The sequence below is a fragment of the Natator depressus genome, chromosome 6, assembly GCF_965152275.1.
Source record: "Natator depressus isolate rNatDep1 chromosome 6, rNatDep2.hap1, whole genome shotgun sequence".
NCBI classification, from domain to species: Eukaryota; Metazoa; Chordata; order Testudines; family Cheloniidae; genus Natator; species Natator depressus.
The window spans coordinates 101347665-101355970 of NC_134239.1; positions in this window are offsets into that span (position 1 = coordinate 101347665).

The following is an 8306-nucleotide window of genomic DNA, read 5'->3' on the forward strand; positions in this document are numbered from 1 at the left end:
TCTCAAAACTGGATACTCTCATAAAAAAACAACCTTCCACACAAACTTCCTCGTGGCTGGATTTTACAAAAACTAGACAAGCCATTTACAACACACACTTTGCTTCTCTACAAAAGAAAAAGGACACTAAACTACTACATGCCACAAGGGTCCACAACAGTGGTTCCCTTAACCCACTCAGCAATATTGTTAATCTATCCAACTATACTCTTAGCCCAGCAGAAGAGTTTGTCCTATCTTGGGGCCTCTCCTTCTGCCCCTCCACCCCCACGAACATGATACAGTTCTGTGGTGACCTAGAATCCTATTTTCGACGTCTCCGACTCAAGGAATATTTCCAACACTCCTCTGAACAACATACTAACCCACAGAGACCTTCCTACTAAGACTACAAAAAGAAGGATTCTGTGTGGACTCCTCCTGAAGGTCGAAACAGCAGACTGGACTTCTACATATAGAGTGCTTCCGCTGACGTGCACGGGCTGAAATTGTGGAAAAGCAGCATCACTTGCCCCGTAACCTCAGCCGTGCAGAACACAATGCCATCCACAGCCTCAGTAACAACTCTGACATCATAATCAAAAAGGCTGACAAAGGAGGTGCTGTCGTCATCATGAATAGGTCGGCATTTGAACAAGAGGCTGCTAGGCAGCTCTCCAGCACCACTTTCTACAAGCCATTACCCTCTGATCCCACTGAGGGTTACCAAAAGAAACTACAGCATTTGCTCAAGAAACTCCCTGAAAAAGCACAAGAACAAATCTGCACAGACACACCCCTGGGACCCCAACCAGGGATATTCTATCTGGTACCCAAGATCCATAAACCTGGAAATCCTGGACAGCCCATAATCTCAGGCATTGGCACCCTGACAGCAGGATTGTCTCGCTATGTAGACTCCCTCCTCAGGCCCTACGCTACCAGCACTCCCAACTATCTTCGAGACACCACTGACTTCCTGAGGAAACTACAGTCCATCAGTGATCTTCCTGAAAACACCACCCTAGCCACTATGGATGTAGAAGCCCTCTACTCCAACATTCCACACAAAGATGGACTACAAGCTGTCAGGAACAGTATCCCCAATAATGTCACGGCAAACTTGGTGGCTGAACTTTGACTTTGTCCTCACCCATAACTATTTCACGTTTGGGGACAATGTATACCTTCAAATCAGTGGCACTGCGATGGGTACCCGCATGGCCCCACAGTATGCCAACATTTTTATGGATGACCTAAAACAATGGTTCCTCAGCTCTCGTCCCCTAATGCCCCTACTCTACTTGTGCTATATTGATCACATCATCATCTGGACTCATGGAAAAGAAGCCCTTGAGGAACTCCACCATGATTTCAACAATTTCCATCCCACCATCAACCTCAGCCTGGACCAGTCCACACAAGAGATCCACTTCCTGGACACTACGGTGCTAATAAGCGATGGTCACAAACACCACCCTATACCGGAAATCTACTGACCGCTATGCCTACCTACATGCCTCCAGCTTTCACCCAGACCACACCACACGATCCACTGTCTACAGCCAAGCCCTACGATACAACCGCATTTGCTCCAACCCCTCAAACAGAGACAGACACCTACAAGATCTCTATCAAGCGTTCTTACAACTACAGTACCCACCTGCGGAAGTGAAGAAACAGATTGACAGAGCCAGAAGAGTACCCAGAAGTTACTTACTACAGGACAGGCCCAACAAAGAAAATAACAGAACGCCACTAGCCGTCACCTTCAGCCCCCAACTAAAACCTCTCCACCGCATCAAGGATCTACAACCTATCCTGAAGGACGACCCCTCACTCTCTCAGATCTTGGGAGACAGGCAAGTCCTTGCTTACAGACAGCCCCCCAACCTGAAGCAAATACTCACCAGCAACCACACACCACAGAACAGAACCACTAACCCAGGAACCTATCCTTGCAACGAAGCCCGTTGCCAACTGTGTCCACATATCTGTTCAGGGGACACCATCATAGGGCCTAATCACATCAGCCACACTATCAGAGGCTCGTTCACCTGCGCATCTACTAATGTGATATATGCCATCATGTGCCAGCAATGCCTCTCTGCCATGTACATTGGTCAAACTGGACAGTCTCTACGTAAAAGAATAAATGGACACAAATCAGACGTCAAGAATGATAACATTCAAAAACAAGTCAGAGAACACTTCAATCTCTTCGGTCACTAGATTACAGACCTAAAAGTGGCAATTCTTCAATAAAAAAACTTCAGAAACAGACTCCAGTGAACTGGAATTAATTTGCAAACTGGATACAATTAATTTAGGCTTGAATAAAGACTGGGAGTGGATGGGTCATTACACAAAGTAAAACTATTTCCCCCCCCCAAAAAATAAATTTGTTAATCTCTAAGGTGCCACAAGTCCTCCTTTTCTTTTTATTGGTATTATAGAATCTTTGTAAAGTGCTCAAATGCTGTAGTGATCCGCATAGGAAAGATCAAATGAGATTGAACAAAGGAATGGTTTAGACCAACGTGCATAAAAATGTTACGGTACCTCGCCACATGATATAAGACAGTGCTTTGTGTAAACGGGGGAATAGTCCCGCTATTGTGGGGAGCTTTCCTGGCTTCTGCACTACCCCGGAGAAGTGGGCTAGCGAAAGGATCTGAAGTCCTCGCTCCCACTTCCTTTACCCAGAGGCCTCCCTGCCCTTAAGGACTCCCCTTCCACTCTCCTGTCTGGCAGAGTCCTCGTAAAGCCAACAAGGCTGGGTCCAGGACTCCTGGGGGGCTCGACCCCCAACCCTGCTGTGGTCACCTAGGACAGGGGCTAGGGTGTCCCCACTCCGGGGTACTCTGTCTGCACTGGGCATTTCTCTGACCCACTGGCCATTACATACAATTTAAAGCAAATGCAAGTTATTTAATCAACAATTAATTTTAAAAATAAGGGAAAATGGGAAAGGTTAAAGGAAACATCACCCTGCTCTGTGGCAGGGAAACATCACAAACAGTGTCTCTGGAATGTCAGGACAGTTCACAGTCTGTTCCTTCTAAGTCCCAGGCCTCCTTCTCAGGCTCTGGCTGTGCTGCAGGGATGCTGTGTGTTGGACACTCGCTCTGGTGGTGGCCACACGCTCTCAGGCTCTAGGTGGCAGGGCCCTTCTTCCCAGCGTTGCCCCAGCCCTTTCAGGGTTACCAATCCCCCTCCGAGTCTGGCCTGCAGAGAACTCCTGGCTGAGGCATCTCCCTGTGCTGGGCCCGCTGCCCAGGATCCCCCCTTGCTCTCTCCAGCTGCTCATGACACCCGGCTCTGGACTGCTCCTGCTCCACTCTGCCTCAGCACGGCTGCTGCTCTGACTCCAGCTCCCTGGGCTGCTTCTTTGGCCCCTCTGGCTCTGGTTGCTACAGCTCTCCACCCAGGACACGTCTGCTCTGCAGGCTGCTTCTGTGACTCTGCTCCCAGCACTGACCTGCTTCGTGGGTTGCTTTTCTGGCCCCTCTGGCTCTGGTTGCTGCAGCTCTCCTCCCAGGGCAAGTCTGCTCTCTCTGAGGTGTGCCTCTGGCTTTGGGGCTGCAGCTCTCCTCCCAGGACAGGGTCTGCTCTCTCTGGGCTGCTTTTCTGGTCCCTCTGGATCTGGCACAGCTCAGCTCCCCAGCTCAGCTTGGGCCCCTGCTTTCTCCTTAGCTCAGCCCCATTCTGTCTGACCCAGGCAATTCCAGCTCACACGGAGGACGGGACCCCTCTGGCCTCCTGACTCCCTGATTAGCCTGCCCGCCCTGTCATTCAGGCTGACCTGGAGCACTGGCCTCTCCTGGGGACTGTCAGTCTCAGGGTCCTGATTTCCCATCGACCCTTCCCCTTTTAGTACTGGGAGATAGCGAACCAGAACACCCCCACTGAATGTTAGTAAGGGGGCAACAGTCCCCTTACATTTGTAAGTCATCATGGGCATAGGATACGGATAGTTTCAATATTACCACTTTATATCTCTGAACGTGAGTCCATAACTATTCACATCCTACACTGATTACCAGTAAGTTAACATATCTGAAAGCCCCCTGATAGAGCTATATCACAACTTGCCTTCCACATTATAAGTGATTCCTGAAGATAGATTAGGCATCTTTAAAATTGTTCCAACTGCAATATATAAAACCAGCGAGTCCATCTGTTTAAAACAAAAACAACCACCCTCATTTTATAATCTAACAATATATTATGAGAATATTATATCAGATCTACAGAAACTGAGGCCATTTCACAAAAAATTATGCTAGAGACTTGCAAGACTCTTGGCTTCTACTCCCTGCTCTGGCACTGGCTTTTTGCCTGATCTTGAGCAACTGGTTAGTCTCTAAGGTGGCACAAGTATTCCTTTTCTTTTTGCGAATACAGACTAACATGGCTGTTACTCTGAAACCTATACCTTTCCTTATAATTTGGATTACGCTACCCATCCTGCAATGCCCCACAATACAATTCTCTCTTGTAGAAAGAATGCTGCAAAAGAGGCAGTGCTAATTGGTAGCTAGGGTCTGTTTAACTTTTGCCACTGACTTCACCTCTGTGCCTCAATTTCCCCAGCTGTAGAATGGGAACTCACAGGGGCATTGTGAGAACTAATATTTATAAACCACTTTGAGACCCTGGGATAGAAGATATTCTATAAATATACAGCATTTAACTATCCAGATTTCCCAACTCTTGATAATTCCCTTTTATATGTCTTGATCTTTTCTTCTTTAGACTGTCCCCATTTGGCTCACTTTATTCTTGTTTTTTTGTGTATTCAAGACACTGCATTTCCTCTGAGTGCAGCTCTAAAACAGTGAGCAAAATAGACCCAGTCCTCTCTTCCCCCAACCCGACACTGGTCTCTTCATCATGGCTTTACTGTCATAGCTATCTTCTGCAGCAACCAATCAGCAGTTCCTTAACCCGGGACTAGCTTCAGGGTTCTGAAGGATGGCAGTTGGCCTTTCCAACTGTCCCCTCAGATAGTTGAGAGGCAGCCCTTCTGCTCCATGCTTCCATGAGCAGCAGGCACAGGGCTCTCAGAAATCCCTGCCAGTGAGTACTGTAGTGCAGATCCTGACTGGCATGGGGCCATTATGTTCACCCCCTTTCACATAATTGACAACAGGCTTGTCTTAATTAATGTCTTTATTACTGAGTTAACAGGGAGCACACGCTAATCTACACATTGGTTCTTATCCTGTAACACAGGCTGCTCCCGCACCAGGCCAGGAGCTGTTTCTTTCCTTTTATAATTAAAACAGACACACTGCATGACAAAGAGAGAGCTAAAAACTTAGGACAAAATTCTGCTCTTGGATCCACACGATGGCTCTCTCGACGGATACTCTGTTCTCTCTGCCTGCTCAAAGCCCCTTACTCTGCTCCAAGGGATAAAGAAAGCAAAATTCCTCAATGGGGAGGAAGGACAATTACAGTTAGATTGGGATCACAAAGAGGAGTGAATCATAGAATATCAGGGTTGGAAGGGACCCCAGAAGGTCATCTAGTCCAACCCCCTGCTTGAAGCAGGACCAATTCCCAGTTAAATCATCCCAGCCAGGGCTTTGTCAAGCCTGACCTTAAAAACCTCTAAGGAAGGAGATTCTACCACCTCCCTAGGTAACGCATTCCAGTGTTTCACCACCCTCTTAGTGAAAAAGTTTTTCCTAATATCCAATCTAAACCTCCCCCATTGCAACTTGAGACCATTACTCCTCGTTCTGTCATCTGCTACCATTGAGAACAGTCTAGAGCCATCCTCTTTGGAACCCCCTTTCAGGTAGTTGAAAGCAGCTATCAAATCCCCCCTCATTCTTCTCTTCTGCAGACTAAACAATCCCAGCTCCCTCAGCCTCTCTTCATAAGTCATGTGCTCTAGACCCCTAATCATTTTTGTTGCCCTTCGCTGGACTCTCTCCAATTTATCCACATCCTTCTTGTAGTGTGGGGCCCAAAACTGGACACAGTACTCCAGATGAGGCCTCACCAGTGTCGAATAGAGGGGAACGATCACGTCCCTCGATCTGCTCGCTATGCCCCTACTTATACATCCCAAAATGCCATTGGCCTTCTTGGCAACAAGGGCACACTGTTGACTCATATCCAGCTTCTCGTCCACTGTCACCCCTAGGTCCTTTTCCGCAGAACTGCTGCCTAGCCATTCGGTCCCTAGTCTGTAGCGGTGCATTGGATTCTTCCATCCTAAGTGCAGGACCCTGCACTTATCCTTATTGAACCTCATCAGATTTCTTTTGGCCCAATCCTCCAATTTGTCTAGGTCCTTCTGTATCCTATCCCTCCCCTCCAGCGTATCTACCACTCCTCCCAGTTTAGTATCATCTGCAAATTTGCTGAGTGTGCAATCCACACCATCCTCCAGATCATTTATGAAGATATTGAACAAAACCGGCCCCAGGACCGACCCCTGGGGCACTCCACTTGACACCGGCTGCCAACTAGACATGGAGCCATTGATCACTACCCGTTGAGCCCGACAATCTAGCCAGCTTTCTACCCACCTTATAGTGCATTCATCCAGCCCATACTTCCTTAACTTGCTGACAAGAATACTGTGGGAGACCGTGTCAAAAGCTTTGCTAAAGTCAAGAAACAATACATCCACTGCTTTCCCTTCATCCACAGAACCAGTAATCTCATCATAAAAGGCGATTAGATTAGTCAGGCATGACCTTCCCTTGGTGAATCCATGCTGACTGTTCCTGATCACTTTCCTCTCATGTAAGTGCTTCAGGATTGATTCTTTGAGGACCTGCTCCATGATTTTTCCAGGGACGGAGGTGAGGCTGACTGGCCTGTAGTTCCCAGGATCCTCCTTCTTCCCTTTTTTAAAGATTGGCACTACATTAGCCTTTTTCCAGTCATCCGGGACTTCCCACGTTCGCCACGAGTTTTCAAAGATTTCAATCATTAAATCATCCCCTCCCCAATCCACACAAGAAGGGGGAGTGAAAGAGACCTGATGAGTTTAAATAACTTGATGTGAGGTATAGGATTTCCTGATCTGCTCCTGAAAGTTACTGAGTTCATAGCGTGATTTCTTACACCTCTTATCAAATGGGAATCATTAAAAATGAAATACAAACACAGTCTCACACATTATATATTTTTCCTCTAAACATGCCACCTTTCTGTGAAGGTGCCCATCTTTATTCTTGTATGTCTGGAGAAGAAAGACCACAACATCAGTGTGAGCACTCAAATCAACGAATGCGGCACATCACTGATGGCTTTTCATTCCATCCTATGCCAGGAAGGCACAAGGAGAGCACAAACTGAGAAATGAGCTATGGGTACAAAAAAAATGGTATCACTAAATAGTTGTGCAGTACTGTTCAGTAGGCATGGCCATCACCAGCTACACAAATTGGCCAAGGGCAGGGCAGTCATAAACCATTGTCCATAGATGGGAATGTCAACATAGCTGGAAAAAATTGTGTCAATTAGAGGTAGCTTCAAATAACTGGTAATAAAAGCACTAAAGAGGTCAGTCACTCAAGATAAAAACCAAACTATAGAGAATGGAAAAATAAATGAGCACCTACAGTGTACAAGTTGAAGCACAAACTGTTTGGGGAAAATAAGAGTTGCCAATAGTGCCACTACTACATAAATAGAAAAGGAGGACTTGTGGCACCTTAGAGACTAACCAATTTATTTGAGCATGAGCTTTCATGAGCTACAGCTCACTTCATGCTCAAATAAATTGGTTAGTCTCTAAGGTGCCACAAGTACTCCTTTTCTTTTTGTGAATACAGACTAACACGGCTGTTGCTCTGAATACTACATAAATGGAAACATAACCCCTAAGCATCAGCTAAAATCAGCGTGAGGGAGGCAGCGACCTCAGATAGCAACAACAGCTTATTTAAAATATAGAATCATAGAAACCTCAGACTAGAAGGGACATTGATAGTCCTGAAGCACGGAGGCAGGACCAAGTAAACCTAGATCAGCCCCAACAGGTGTTTGTCCAACTAATTCTTAAAAACCTCCAATAAACAGGGATTCTACAATATCCCTTGGAAGCCTATTCCAGTGCTTAACTGTCCTTATAGTTAGAAACATTTTTCTAACATCTAACCTAAATCTTCCTGGCTGAAAATTAAGCCCATTACTTTTTGTTTATGTTCATTGAACATAAACAATCGATCAACGTCCTTTTTGTAACAGCCCTGAACATATTTGAAGACCGTTATAGGTCTCCCCTCAGTCTTCTTTTTCAAGTCTAAATATACCCAGTTTTTTAACCTTTCCTCATAGGTCAGTTTCTAAACTTT